This window comes from Vanacampus margaritifer, chromosome 4, assembly GCF_051991255.1.
Source record: "Vanacampus margaritifer isolate UIUO_Vmar chromosome 4, RoL_Vmar_1.0, whole genome shotgun sequence".
Classification (NCBI taxonomy): Eukaryota; Metazoa; Chordata; class Actinopteri; order Syngnathiformes; family Syngnathidae; genus Vanacampus; species Vanacampus margaritifer.
The window spans coordinates 27703412-27718360 of record NC_135435.1 but is presented as its reverse complement, the minus strand read 5'-3'; the positions used below and the strand labels follow the sequence as shown (position 1 = coordinate 27718360).

Here is a 14949-nt window from a genome sequence, read left to right as displayed (position 1 = left end):
TCACTCCTCCCCCCTCCTCCTCCTCCTCCTCCCGATACGTCCTCCTCCTCACCCGTCCTGGCCCTGCGGGATCCCTCGGGACCCATGAAGGGGTGTTAGGGCCAGGGTCATAGAGGCTGGGGGGCCCGCTGTCATTAGGGTGCAGTGGAATGTGTTAGCAGGGACCAGCTGGGACCAGCCAACTCTGTCCCGGCTCTCTTTGGACTGGTACGGCTGGTGTTTGTGTGTGTGTGTGTGTGTGGTCTTGTTTTTGTTACATGGTGGGGCCAATATTTTGTGATTTCACCCAGTTGCGGGGCCATGTTGATGGGCTCCACGAGTTCAGACCTCTTTTTGAGGGTCAAGACTTGGTTCTAGAGGTTAGGCTTGAATTGGGTTATGGTTGAGGTTAGGGTAAGGGGCTAGCAAATGCATTATGTCATTTGGATGGCCCCACAAAGATAGTAAAACAAACTTGTGTGTGTGTGTGTGAAGGTTTTTAAAGTTAACAACAAGCAAAATTTTAAAAAAAACCTATTCATTGATGAAAAAGATACATTTGTGTTTCAAAAGAACAATAACTCATGATGCAAAATTGTCTGTTCAAAAAAACTTAGGAAACTGTTGGTAAGATGTTGCACTCATTAAAATAGTATTATTTGTTGATTTAAATACTTATTGAGATCTATTTTGGTCTTGCGCCCGACAAATAATAATAATAATGATAATAATAATAATAATAATAAATAATAATTAGCATTAGCACTAAGCATACAATTAAGAATTTTAAAAACCATGAATTAAATCTGGCAAACCCACTCTAAAAAAATAATTAACACTAGCTGAATTTGAAAACAAAAGTAGAACATAAAGACTAAAACTAATGAAAAACTTAACATTATTATAACCTTGGTGTGTGCTGATGACTCTTACAAAGTACAACAAATGCCTTTGTTGCTAAATGTTGTCACTTGACTTGGGAAAAAATACATCTACAGATATTAATTTTACTCTAATAATTGTCTATTATTGCGGTGTTTGTTTACAGTTGTAGTGAGTTTTCTGTAAATATTGAGCCACAGCCACATTCTCTGAAAAGAACAGAGAAATCCTGCAACACGATTACAGTAGTTGTTTAAAATGTTTTTTATAAGAACTCATCTTCTATGAAAACTATACAAGAATGAGTTTTAATGTGGATGACTATCATGATGGTTTTTCATAAATATCACTCAGAAACAAAAACAAAAATAAACACTCAAAATATCATCTCCAAGTTGATACGAGGAGTGCTCCGAGGCATGCTTATGATGGAAGAGCTCAAATCTTGCCTTGAAAATGTTCCTCTCCTCCTTTCATATTCTCTCTAACTTTCATGTAGCACCTTTGTACCAGCCTCTCGACCCACAATGACTGAACGTGTCCCCTCTGTGTGTTAAATATTTCATGGTGGGGAGCAGCTCCGAGTTTGATCTTTGCGGGGTGCCTGTGTTGGAGTTCAAAGGAGATGCTGGTTCCTCTGACAGCCAGCAAGACGAGCGAGAAGGAGGAGGAGACGCTGCGCTAGGCGGGGGGGGGGAGGAAGAAAACAGAAGGGATGGAGCTCACGTGCTCACTTTAAATTCAGCACCACCCAAGTCCTGGACAGCTCCCTTGGTTTTCAACACAATGGAAAACAAGAAGTTGTCAAGTGTAATATGTTTATCAGTGCATGTAAAAATACATCTACAACGCAAAGAGAGAGAAAAAAAATCCTCACGCAGGCTTAGATGCGTACAATGTGCCTGACTGCTCATCTTTTAGTGTGTTTGTTCATGCACTTACTGTATTTGCATATTTCTGTCTGCGTGTTAGAGAAGGAAGAGGGAGGCTTCATTATTAATCAGTGCCCGGGCTTAATGACTGAAAATGAGCCGTAATTATGGGCTGTCAGTCTAGCCCCTGGCTCCCCTCTGCTCCTCCATCTCAGGGGTCCTTGTCGAGCTCCCGCTTTACCCAAGCCCACCCCCCCCTCCCCTGCTTCACCACACCCAAGCTATCTATCTATCTATCTATCTATCTATCTATCTATCTATCTATCTATCTATCTATCTATCTATCGTAGTTAGCTAGCTAGCTAACTACAGTATCTAGAGAGCTGCTGCATCTATCTATCTATCTATCTATCTATCTATCGTAGTTAGCTAGCTAGCTAACTACAGTATCTAGAGAGCTGCTGCATCTATCTATCTATCTATCTATCTATCTATCTATCTATCTATCTATCTATCTATCTATCTATCTATCTATCTATCATAGTTAGCTAGCTAGCTAACTACAGTATCTAGCGAGCTGCATCTATCTATTTATCTATCTATCTATCTATCTATCTATCTATCGTACACTAGCTAGCATCCATATAGCTACAGAGGGAGCTGTCTGTCTATCTGTCTGGAGAGCTAGCTAGCTAGCCATATTAGTATCTATTTACTGTACTTATGTGTCTGTCCGATTGCACCAGTTAGCATCTATTTAGCTACATAGCAAGCTGTCAGTCTACCTGTCTGCTAGCTAGTGACATTATTTCTGTCTTATCTATCTATCTATCTATCTATCTATCTATCTATCGTACACTAGCTAGCATCTTAATGGCTACAGAGGGAGCTGTCTGTCTATCTGTCTGCTAGTATAGTAGTATATATAGTATATTAGTATCTATTTACTGTAACTATGTGTCTGTCTGTCTGTCCGATTGCACCAGTTAGCATCTATTTAGCTACGTAGCAAGCTGTCAGTCTACCTGTCTGCGAGCTAGTGACATTATTTCTGTCTTATCTATCTATCTATCTATCTATCTATCGTACACTAGCTAGCATCTATATAAGCTACAGAGGGAGCTGTCTGTCTATCTGTCTGGAGAGCTAGCTAGCTAGCCATATTAGTATTTATTTACTGTATTGTATACAGCTGTCTGTCTGTCTGTCCGATTGCACCAGTTAGCATCTATTTAGCTACATAGGAAGCTGTCAGTCTACCTGTCTGCTCGCTAGTGACATTATTTCTGTCCTATCTATCTATCTATCTATCTATCTATCTATCTATCTATCTATCTATCTATCTATCTATCTATCTATCTATCTATCTATCTATCTATCTATCTATCTATCTATCTATCTATCCATCCATCCATCCATCCATCCATCCATCCATCCATCCATCCATCCAAAAATGACAGTTTCTGATAATAATAATAATAACCACAATAATTCAAATTATTGAAATGACAATGGTTCGGCATGCTGTGTTGGAGTAATTCCTTCAAAGCGAACATCTTACCACAGAAACGTAAAAAAAGCAGCAGGGACACGTATAAGTACGGTGTCGTTATTGTACAGCACACGCCTCCATCTTCAAAGATGCGGTTGGCATTTTGTCGCTCTAACTGGATGTTAATGTTGATTTCACCTTTTGTTTTCTTCCCCATCTCTTTCTTCCCCTCGCACCCGCCCTTCCTGCTGCGCTGTGCACTTAAGCTCATCGTTATGCGGCGTGCGGTTTGTCAGTGCTGATGATGAATTTGTTTATGAGTGGAGAGGGCTGATTTCCCCTGAGTGGTCTTCCTCCCTCTCTCTTTCACTTTCTTATCTCCTGTGCTTTTCTTTCTCTCCTTTCCGACCAACCTGTAAGACTATGCTCACTTTCTCGTCTAGTCGTTTACACTCCTGCAGGCAGCCTGACTTTAGCGGGAGGGAGGTCAATAACCACACTTGGATATGTTACTTTTTTGTGTGTGATTATGCGCAATAAATGTGAGCGTCTTTGTCATCTGAGTTTGTTTATTGCTGCCAACCAGCCTGGTTAATGTCATATGTTGCTTCCAGAGACAAAAGGAGAACAAACTGTCAAATCCACAGGTAAAAATAGATATTAACTCATTCACTGCCATTGACGGCTATAGACGTCAAAATTAATTTGAACAATTTCTATTAGTTTTAACATTTTTCCCACTTTTGTTAACAAGAGTATGAAAACCTAGATTTTTTTAAATTGTATTAGAACGGATATAAAATTTGTGATTAATCGTGAGTTAATTAGTGAATTGCAATTAATTATGATTAAAAATTTAATTTAAATCAACTGACGCACCTAATTTTTTAGATTTTCTTTCTTTAAAAAAAAAGCTTATTAAAAATTGGAAACAATAATTACAATTATTTTTTATTTTATTAAAAATTAGGGGTGTCTGGATTTAAAAAAAAACATAATTAATCGCATGACTTCACTAGTTAACTCGCGATTAATCACAAAATTTATATCTGTTCTAAATGTAAAAAAAAAAATTCTAGGTTTTCATACTCTTGTTAACAAAAGTGGAAAAAAAATGTTAAAATAATAGTACTAGTTAAAATGAATTTATGACGTCTATAGCCGTCAATGGCAGTGAACGAGTTAACAATGGCCCGAAAGCTCTCGCGAATGAATTTCGTGTTTAAGTCTTGAGCATTTGTGACTCCACGGCAAGTTTAAAAATGTTACTGCTATGCTATTTTGACGTTGCAGACAATACAAACCATCATGTCTGACAGGTCCCCCTCCTGAGCCTTTCAATATAAACATGCTGTTTTGAAGTCTGCCTGCGCACACGCACGTGTATTGCAGACACAGAGGCAAGCACAGCAGCACACATGCATACACACACTAATATCCCTGTCGGTGGTGGTGGAAGTGGCAGCGATAATCAATTAATCTTTGCAGTGTTTTTTTTTTCTCGCGCGCAGAGCCCGCCAACATATGGTTCTCTGGCAGCCGCTGCTTTTAATTTACTTGGTGCTTCTGCTGTGAAAACACAACAATACACTAGCTAAGTTGCTGATTTGATTGTGAGACGATAAAGGGACATGGACGAGGACACGGCGTGTTATAACGTAGATTACTGTGATATCCATGCATGCAACCATGCAAAAAAAAAAAAAAAGAGGGTTTATTGTTGATCTATTGTTCCACTGTACTTCACTCATGCTTATTCTTAACAAAGACCCTTTAGGTACCGAGCACACCACTGATTCTAATACAGAAAAAAAAATATGGACATGAAAATACGGCGTATTAGTATATCTTTAAATATATATTTTTTAGAGGGCGGGTGCAATATTCCTGCGAAAAAAACTCGCAATTTTTTTGCGAGAAAAAAAATCGTAAATTTGTAATACATAGCGGGAAATTAGCGATTTTATAAAGTGGCAAATTTTCAAGAAAAAAACTCCGAAACTTACGAGAAAAACACGTAGCGTAACTATAATCAAATGTGAGGATTCGTAGGTGGTTAATGGGACACTGGTTATAAAATGAAAAGGTGGGATGGAGACGGATTCATTCTTAATTAACTCGTCATACACGGCAGCTTGAGCAACAACACTTCCTGATCCTCTATCAGCTGACTCAACACTAACCAATCAGAAGCTAGCATGCTTCAGGTAAATGCAAGTGAATGACGGAAAGCAGTAGATTCGACACATCAACTTAACTACTTGTAAAAAAAAAAATGTATGAATGTGTAAATAATAATTCTGGAAACATAAATGTACAAGTAAATATTTATTTTAACAAATTACCATAAATGCTTGATTCTCAGCGTGTGGACATTTGCAAAGCCAAAAACTTTATAAAGTCGCAATTAATTTGCGACTTTACGAAGTGGCAAATTTGGGAGTTTTTTCTCTGAATATTGCCCCGCCCTCTAAAAAATATATATATCTATACGTGGCCCTAATACACTGTCGTAGTGAACATTTAAGCTAGCATCAAAAAACAAAAACAACATTTAATGCAACATTTAAACTATCACAAAAAACATTTTCCTCTTCAGTGTATCCTCTCTGGTGAATTGACACGTTTTTTGTTTTTTTTTCATTGTAAGAGTGTGTAATAATTTGCGTAGCAAGACGTAAATAGCTCAAGGCTACACTCAACATGTTTACATCTATTGCTTTATAACGCTGTGGGAGGGGGGCAACCAGGCCAGCTATTCTCTGCGCTGTGTTGCGTGGGTGTCAAAAGGAGTCGAGGTGAAGTTAGAGAGGTCATCGCTGCGGTGGAGGAGAGGTGAAGGGCAGACCCGTGTGTGTGTGTGTGTGTGTTTTCTGTGGGATGTGAAGGTCTCAGGTGGAATAGGAAATGTGTGTGTTGGCGTGATGCTAAGGTGAAAGTGTGTGTGAGGCGTGGTGCGTGTGGCAGTGATGAATGAGGTGTGCTCATGTGCTCTCTCACCACACATATTACGCTCAAACAGACAATCCATCAGTTGATATTGGACCAGAAGATTCCCAATTAAGGTATTATCATTTCTCTTCTCAAATTAGTAAAAAATAAATAAATAATACACATAACCGACATCTGTGTTTTATTTCCTTCAATAGACTGAGGCTGCTTGGTTGAGTGTTCAATATGGCGTTCAATATGTACTTCCGAAGGGTCACGTTGCCTCCGGCGCTTCTTTGCATGCGTGTCAGAGCGACGGCAGCTACGAGGCGGCATTGAAAGAACTGTAATTGGTTTTCATTCCAACTGAGGAAGATTCATGTGACTGTCATGGTCAGTTCTGGTTTCATAGCAACACACAGCTCAGTTGGCGGGAGAGTGATCGGCACAATGCAAAATATGATCACTTAGATGGTTCGTGATAAAATTTACTTGGGGAGAGGGACGTACTAACTCAAATAGAATATAGTGTGAGCAAAATCTAAAATCATTCCCAAAATTCATGGTGACACTCGGCCTGGTCTGGAGATACTTAAATGATACTTTAAGTTTACTCAAAGAGGCCTTGCTTGAAATGAATAAATAATGACACAATGTTGCAAGTACAACGTTTTTTCTTCCCCCAAATAATTTTTTTTAGGGACAAACAGGGATCGAACCCACACCCTTTGGTTTGACATGTGCTTTGCCAGTGAGCAAAAGTTCTGGGCTGGCTACACAGTTTGTAACCTTATTTGATACGCTGAACTACTTTTTTGCTTGAAAAAACAAAACAAAAACTTTTTCAAATTTTTTGGGGAGCTTTGTTTTTTTGGGGGGAGTGTTTTTTTTCAGTTTTATTGAATGCCCCCCCCCCCCCCCCCCCGTTTTTTGAGTATTTTTTTCTGTTTAAAAAAAAAAATCCTCTGTTTTTCTGAATATTTTTTTTCTGTTTTTCTGAGTAATTTTCCCGTTTTATAAAATAATTATTTTTCTGTTTTTCTGAATATTTTTTTTCTGTTTTTCTGAGTAATTTTTCCGTTTTATAAAATAATTATTTTTTTTGTTTTTCTGAATATTTTTTTCTGTTTTTCTGAGTATTTTTTCCGTTTTATAAAATAATTATTTTTCTGTTTTTCTGAATATTTTTTTTAAAGGGTTTTCCCTCCACAATAAGCCATTTTGCCACCTGATGACATCAATGTTGCTAATGTTTCAGGTAACAACCAATCACAGCTCAGCTCCAGAAAACAGGTGAACTGTGATTGGTCGTTGCCTGAGCCCCGAGCAACAACAAGTGGCAAAATGGCCGCCCCCTGAGATGGACAAAAACAGCTGGATTTTGCTTCATAACTCATATTCCACAAATGTAATATTAATCAGAACGTCATGATTAGTGAAGTGAGGTCACGTATAACATATTATTGTCAAGAAATGTTTAAGTTTCAAGAAAACCATTGCCGCATAGAAAGGAGTACGTAGTAAAAGATTTAGACAGTAAACATGACTTCAAAAGCAGTTCATTCAATATGTGCATACGTGAGATGAAAATATTCATTTCATAAAGCCAGTCCCGCCTCCTAACCGTTCAGACTTCCCGCGACAAGCAGACACGCGAGTAAAACGACGACGAATGCCGAGCGAGCCCTATCGGCGTTGATAGGAGCGAGGATGACTGCTGAGTTGTGCTCAGGTGCGCGGCGCTGAAGGCCAATCATCACAGAGTTGCTGCTGCCTAATGAAAGGATCTCCATGATCCAGCATCCGGGACAGGACAGCCTGACCCTCATCCACCAGCGCTCCCAGCATCGGGCTCCAGCTGCCGCTAAAACACTCCTGATATGGGCTGATTGGGGGAGGGGAGGGGCGCGGGGGGGCACTCTGTCTCTCTTACACAAAATGACAGGTCCGACTCTGCTCAGCTAAACCGAACGTTTTTTTAAAATTATCCTTTTATAGACATTTTTTTTAAAACTTTTTTTTTTTAGAAAGAAAGAAAGAAAACCTAATAAAAAAACAAAATAAGTAAATAAATGTAAATTTTATCTAATATAAAACAAGAGAAATATTACATATTGTAACGCAATAATGAATGTTACAGAATTTGTAGTTTTAAACTGAATTTGAACTTCTCGCCGTACAGCGTACAGAATATACAGTAATAGATAGAGACATTATAATAATCACGGGAATGATTATATTTTATTGAATTCCTTCCTAATCATGTTTGCAAGAGTCGCAAGAAACCAAAAAGTTATTATTTATAATTTTTAAAAAAAGTGTAATTTAACCTCGTGTTTTGCCTAGTAAACAAACTTGAGTGGGGAAAAATGGTTAAATAGTTGTAATTCAAATTAATTAAATATCCTAATTGACAGCTCACAGTTTACAAACATCACAAACAAACATCATTTACTTCCATTAAAACTGAAAGTAGTCAGACAAATTAATGAATTTCATCCTGACATATTTTCTTTTGTAAGGTACATTCAGCACAGAGATGTTCTGTGCAAGGTTTTTATAACTAACAGCGCGCGCGCGGGGGGGGGGGGGGGGGGGTCGTAAAAAAGAGCTAGTTTTTAAATAGAAATGTCAGCAAACCTTGAGATGTTTCAGTGACGGAAATGTAATTATGCTATTCACAACGTCGTCTTCTGCAACCTCTTCTTTTTACTCGTAACATTTGCCATAAAATTGCGATTAGAGGAAATAATAGTGATAATAAAATGCCGATAGCAACTTCTAATACTGTACATTAAATGATCTTGACATTCAATTATATAAATACATATACGGTTTAGATATCAGTGTCGGCTGGTGGAGTTTTCTCCAGACTGTATACTTTTTCTAGTGTTTGTTTGCTATTCAATGTTTGTTCAAAACTCTTGAGAGGAAAATGGTTTATCATTGTCAAAATCTACAATCATCACATGCCTTCCTTAACTCATTCACTGCCGCCGACGGCTATAGACGTCAAAAATTATTTTTAACCATTTCTATTAGTTTAACTTTTTTTCCCCCCACTTTTGTTAACAAGAGTATGAAAACCTAGAACTATTAAAGTCATGCGATTAATTACAATAAAAAAAATTCAGGCGATTACAATTTTTAATTATAACTAATCGCATGACTTCACTAGTTAACCCACAATTAACCACACATTTTTTTATCTGTTCTTTTTTTTTTTACAGGAGAGCTCAGTATTGTTCATTCGATTTGACATCATCATTGCTCTCCTTTTTTTTTTTTTTTTTTAAATCCAACAAATCAATTAAAAAAAAATTTAATAAATGTTTTTTTTTTTTAAATACATATACATATATATATACACATATACACACACATATATATATATATATATATACCCTTTTTTTTGTATGTGGGTGAGTATGTGTATGTGCGTGTGTGTGTGTGTGTGCGTGCGAGCGTGTGTGTATTCATCAGTTCACCTAAAGCCCATTAAAAAAAAATCCCATACTAATAATATAATATAATAATAAATTGCCAGATGCAGAAACATCAATGTAAGTTATATCATTTTTATCTGTTCTTAATGTACAATTTAAAAAAAAATCTAGGTTTTCATACTCTTGTTAACAAAAGTGGGAAAAAATGTTAAACTGATAGAAATAGTTCAAATGAATTTTTGACGTCTATAGCCGTCAATGGCAATGAATGAGTTAATGTAAATTGAAATGGTTTATTACTGGAAACATCCAGAAAGCAAGACAGAAAACCTCCCTTGTTCAAGGTCAAGGCCAAAAAATACGCAAAAGAAAAGTCAAAGCTCTTAATCCAAAGCATGCATCACGCGTGTCCAACGCAGTAAATATGAAGACTATTGTACTTTTGTATACGATTGCCTCAAGTAGAAGGCATCTCCACTCTTTTCCCGTGAATTGATGACGCAAGCAAACAGTGCTTCAGAATTTGCATTCTTGGAATTACCGTCCGCGTTCGGAACGCAATCCCGTCACTATTCACACCGGAGCCATCGGTGAAAGGTAGGTTGCTTCTCATTAGGGCCGGCTCGTCAACAATCCTGTGACAAGGCCACACGCAATTGTGGAGGCACTTTGCATTCAGGCTTTATACTTGTGACACTCACCCTTTCACAACCTTGTCTCTTGACAATATTTGCATCTTCAACCTTTCCTGTTGACTCGCATTGAATAAATCCTTGCATGTTCAACAAACATTGTGGTTACACGCACTGGAGATGGACAAAAAAACTCGACATCTCAGCAAAACATCTTCTCCGTAATGGACTTGGGCCATTTGAATGCAAATGTACGAGTGCGCAAACAAATGCTTTGTATGCAGTCATTTTCAATAGTGACGACATATTGATCATATTCAAAGCTAGTTTGCATCATGAAATTGGTCGATTTTGTAGGGCTGGGTTTCAAAAAAGGGTGAGAAGCTCGGTCATCTAAGAGGGACTACTGGAGAGGAACCAGTTGAGGTGGCTCGGGGCATCTGGTTCGGATGCCTCCTGGAGAAGTGTTCCGGGCATGTTCCATCGGCGGGAGGCCCCGGGGACGACCCAGGAAACGCCGGAGAGACTACGTCTGGCCTGGGAATGTCTTGGGATCCCGTCGGAGGAGCTGGCTGAAGTGGCTGGGGAAGGGAAGTCTGGGCTTCCCTGCTAAAGCTGCTGCCCCCGCCACCCGACCCCGGATAAGCGGTAGATGATGGATGGATGGGTTTAAAAGATCAAATAATCGATATTGAATCGATTTTCCTTGTCGAGTGATATATCGATTTATAAAAACGTGAATCATAAGAAAATAAAATTTTTAAGTCCAAATATTTTTTCTATCTTAATGCTTTCTTGACATTTACTGTTCACATAAAATTCAAAGTCATTTGTCACATTTATGAAAGACCTGACTTCAATCTTGTTAAGTATTGAATTATGAAAATATTTTAATTTCATCTTTGCTGATGTCAATGCTTGCGCAACACTTAAGACTTGGCAAAATTTGATTTGGAATTTAATGTTTGTGGAATTGTTATCATACTTGATATTTAATTAATCAATATCAGATTGAACTGCAGCGAATCGAACCGGGGGAAATCGAAATCGAATCAAACTGAACTCTTGTGAATCGAAATCAAATCGATTGAGGAAATTGGAATCAATACCCTGCCCTGCGTAAAAACCAGAACTCCTGGTCTTAAAATCTAATTAGCTAAACAAATCAACCATATGATGCAGGCTTGCTGATTGCTGCTATCCCACCTCCCCCACCCCCTTCATTTTATTGGCATTCCCCCCCACCCCTCCTTTTTTCCTTTCTTTCCTCCTGAAGTTGCAGCTTTCTCGCCACAAGGGTCCCTGCGGACCGGACCAGATGTTCGTGGCAGCACACTTCCCCACTCACTGCCTCATGGAATATTCATAGGCAACCAGGCACCACAGAGCAGCGCAGCACCGCGCCACACAGACCAGAACCTGCTTATTTATTTATTTATTTATTTATTTATCTCACCGCCAAACTGCATGGCAGTCCAATGCATAAAAAAAAAAAGGCTCAAACATACAAAATCATTGTCTCACTTTTCCCTCTTCTCTTCTTCTTCTCCATTTTGCCGTATCATCAACAGAAACACGAGCGTGCTTTGTTTTATATCTGTTGATGCTTCATTGGAGTTTGATCCTCCTCAGTTATCTTGATTTCTTTTATGGTTGTTTTGAGTTCTCGCTGGCATTTTTTTTTCTCTCTTTCTTTCTCTCTCGCGCTCGATTCATTTGGCAGAGGGATGTTGAATAACTGATGTTTGTCTGCGAAAGCCTAATGGCGGTGCTTAAATACAATACAGTTGTTTACAGCCCGCCTGATGCAGTGGGACACTAAAATTCTTTCTTTGGGTTAGTTGTCCTCCAGTAATGCATCTTGATGGGTTGCAAGTGGCACGTTTTGTTTTACAATGATGTCTTTTTGGTGAGATGGAGAATTAAAGTCCATTTCAGAAGTTGTGACTTTAGCACAGTGGTTCTTCTTCGACTTTTGGCTCTTATGGTACGTTATGTGATTTCGTTATTATTGTGATCCCTTCATACTAACAATGTCGAGCAAAAAAGGAAAGTGGTCCAAGAAATAAGTGTATAATGGAACATCTGGTGTTCCACAGGGTTCAATTCTGGGGCCTCCACTGTTTTCATTTTATTTTAAGGTGAAGAGAACCAGGTTTGATAAAAAGGTTACTTTTTCTGTTTTCTGTGTTACTTTTCTACTTTTGTCTGTTCACCAGTAAACCCTATACTTATGTCTTGAATTAGAAAAGAAAAAAAAAAGAAAAACATTTTTGCAATAAATGCGCATAGGAAACCGATATTGCATTCACTTGGAAAAAAAATCCTGCTTTTCCTGAATTTTTTGGGGGGGGTTTGGTTGTTTGTGTGTATTTTTTTTTATTTTCTGTTTATCTGAATATCTTTTTTTTGTTTTACTGCATATTTTTTTCTGTCATAAAAAAATATTCCGAAAAACGGGAAAAAAATATTCCGAAAAACAGGAGGAAAATTTACTCAGAAAAAAATAAGGGAAAAAATAATAAAAAAAACAATAAAAAATGTCTCCAAAAAAAAGAGCACCGGTTTCTGTTTATTCCAAGTATAATTTTTTATGTTGCAGTCTCCCTAATGGCGGACACTTCCCCGCATGGAATACGCTTCCGTAGAAACTTAACTGTTAGCTTACTAAAATCATGCTGATCGATTGACATGTCCGTATGCTTACCTTAATTGAACCAGTAAGTGATATAGTTGAGAGTACGTTGGAGGTATGCGGGAAAGGGTCCGCGCCATTAGCGAGTTCAGAGGCAAAAAAAAAAATACTTAGAAAATTATATGATTAAGAAAAAAATCTGTTTTTTGGAATATTTTTTCCCGTTTTTCAGATTTTAGTTTTTTTTTTTATTTGAGTTTTTTAGAAACATTTTTTTATGACAAAAAAATATATATCAGAAAGAAACAAAAACAAAGCTCCCCCAAAAATTCGTCAGAAAAACAGGAGTTTTTTTTCCCCCCCAACTGAATGCAACCACTGCTTTAGCAGGTCAAGTAAATATTAACACAGAAATCCTGAAAGATAATTGTCAAATCAAGGCCAGATTGTCCTCCCGCACCTGAAAAGCTAAAAATAGAACCACTCCCCCCCCCCTTCCTTGACTTGATGGGTCAAGAGTAGACACAAGGACCGAGAGATGGAGGGCATTTCAGTGTATTGGAAAAAACAAACGAGCTTTCTGGGTACACACGGAGGCACGGAGCCAGGCGGTACCTCTGCTCCACTTGACTGCGGTCCAAAATGACAGCTGACGGCTGGCGCAGACATCATGGACGAGCAGATGTGGAGGCAGCTTTCCAAGTGCAGCAACACTTCATCCCTCCGCTCTCGCTCTCGATTCCCTGCTTTCAGCCGCTTTCTTTCTTTTTCTTCCCCTCTCCTGCCTTCAAGCAGATGCTCGGGCGGCCCGCCGTCTCCCCATTTGTCAAATTCTTTTACCTACTGTATATGCTTGTCTCATTTACACACTTAACACTATTCCCTTTTTGGAAACATTTTTGGAACAGGCAACATAAAAAGCTTGTGTTTATAAAAAAAAAAAAAAAAAAAAAAAAAGACTCGTGTTTCGTCTCTGGCTGATCCCTCCCCCGTCAGTCTCCCAGCATGCACCTGTGGTAAAGAGCTCTCTCCCAGCTGAGGCCCAGCTGACTACTCTCTGGCCCACATTAGGCACTATTTCCACTTGAGATAATCAAAATGCTTTCCTCACTTGCTAATTAACAACTAATACAATTATTCAGTATTACCTCCCCTAAACGTTACATTTGGCGTTCAATTCCCTTTTAAGCCCTTTTCATGTTGGCGAGTGAGTCTATCTGCATTTAGCATCTCTGTCCAGGTAGACTTTATACCAATCACTCAATGTTTATGGCCACTGCTGGTTCACAAGATAGTAACCAAGCAGCAGGGAAAGAAAAGCAGGGCTCCTCAGTGGGCGTAGCTTATCGGGAGTGTAGGTCAACTAGGCCAGTTAATAATGCTGTTATCTCACAGGCAAGGGGGGATGGATGCACAGAGGAAGGTAAATAAAATACGGGGGAAAAAAAGGGGGTTTGAGAAGGGAGGGGGAACGACCAGAGGGAAAGAGGTCCATTAGGAGATACGCCCATAGAGAGACAACCTGGTTTGGTCCCAGCGGGAGGGGCAGGTGGGTTGTTGGAGGAGGCCTCCCACCACCACCCCCCCCCCACCCCGCTGTAAAATACTGCGAATAAGGCGCATTTTTTCCTCAAATAAAATGATCCAAAATGGTCCCACCGTGTTATAGGCCTACATGGATTTACTAATAGATACATTAATAAATGTTAAAAATAATAATAATAAAAAAAATAAATATATATTTAAAAATAAAAAAACTATGATTTTTGCTGGTACACGTAAAAAATAATATTTTTTTAAAGGCCAAATGTCTGTTACAGATTTATGTGATATAAAATTGGCCAATATTATATTGTACACGGGAAAAAATAAATAATAATAATAATAATAAATCAATGCTGATGCTGACAGCCTGTCAGAGTTGTCGGTTCCTACTGATGCTTTTTAACAAACCAAAGAGCCTTCTATGTGCAATCATGTTTCATGTAAAAATCTAACAAAAATTCAGAAATTTTTAGGTAATATTAGCAATAAACAACAAGCTTGTTTCACTTTTATTAGGGAATAAATGACTAGCATT

At 38.4% G+C, this 14949-nt stretch overlaps 1 protein-coding gene across 3 annotated transcripts in view; it reads right to left on the bottom strand.

The window, feature by feature from the left end:
• The window catches only part of acsf3 (acyl-CoA synthetase family member 3), a 115342-nt gene that overhangs the window by 56914 nt on the left and 43479 nt on the right, over positions 1 to 14949 (bottom strand). Inside the window, exon 1 of one of the 3 annotated variants that reach the window (XM_077563612.1) lies at positions 1804 to 1941. The exons of the other annotated variants lie outside the window; for them this stretch is intronic. The gene's annotated coding sequence lies outside the window, so the exon portion shown is untranslated. Of the gene's footprint in view, positions 1 to 1803; positions 1942 to 14949 lie in introns of those variants that run through there. 3 annotated transcript variants of the gene reach the window in all.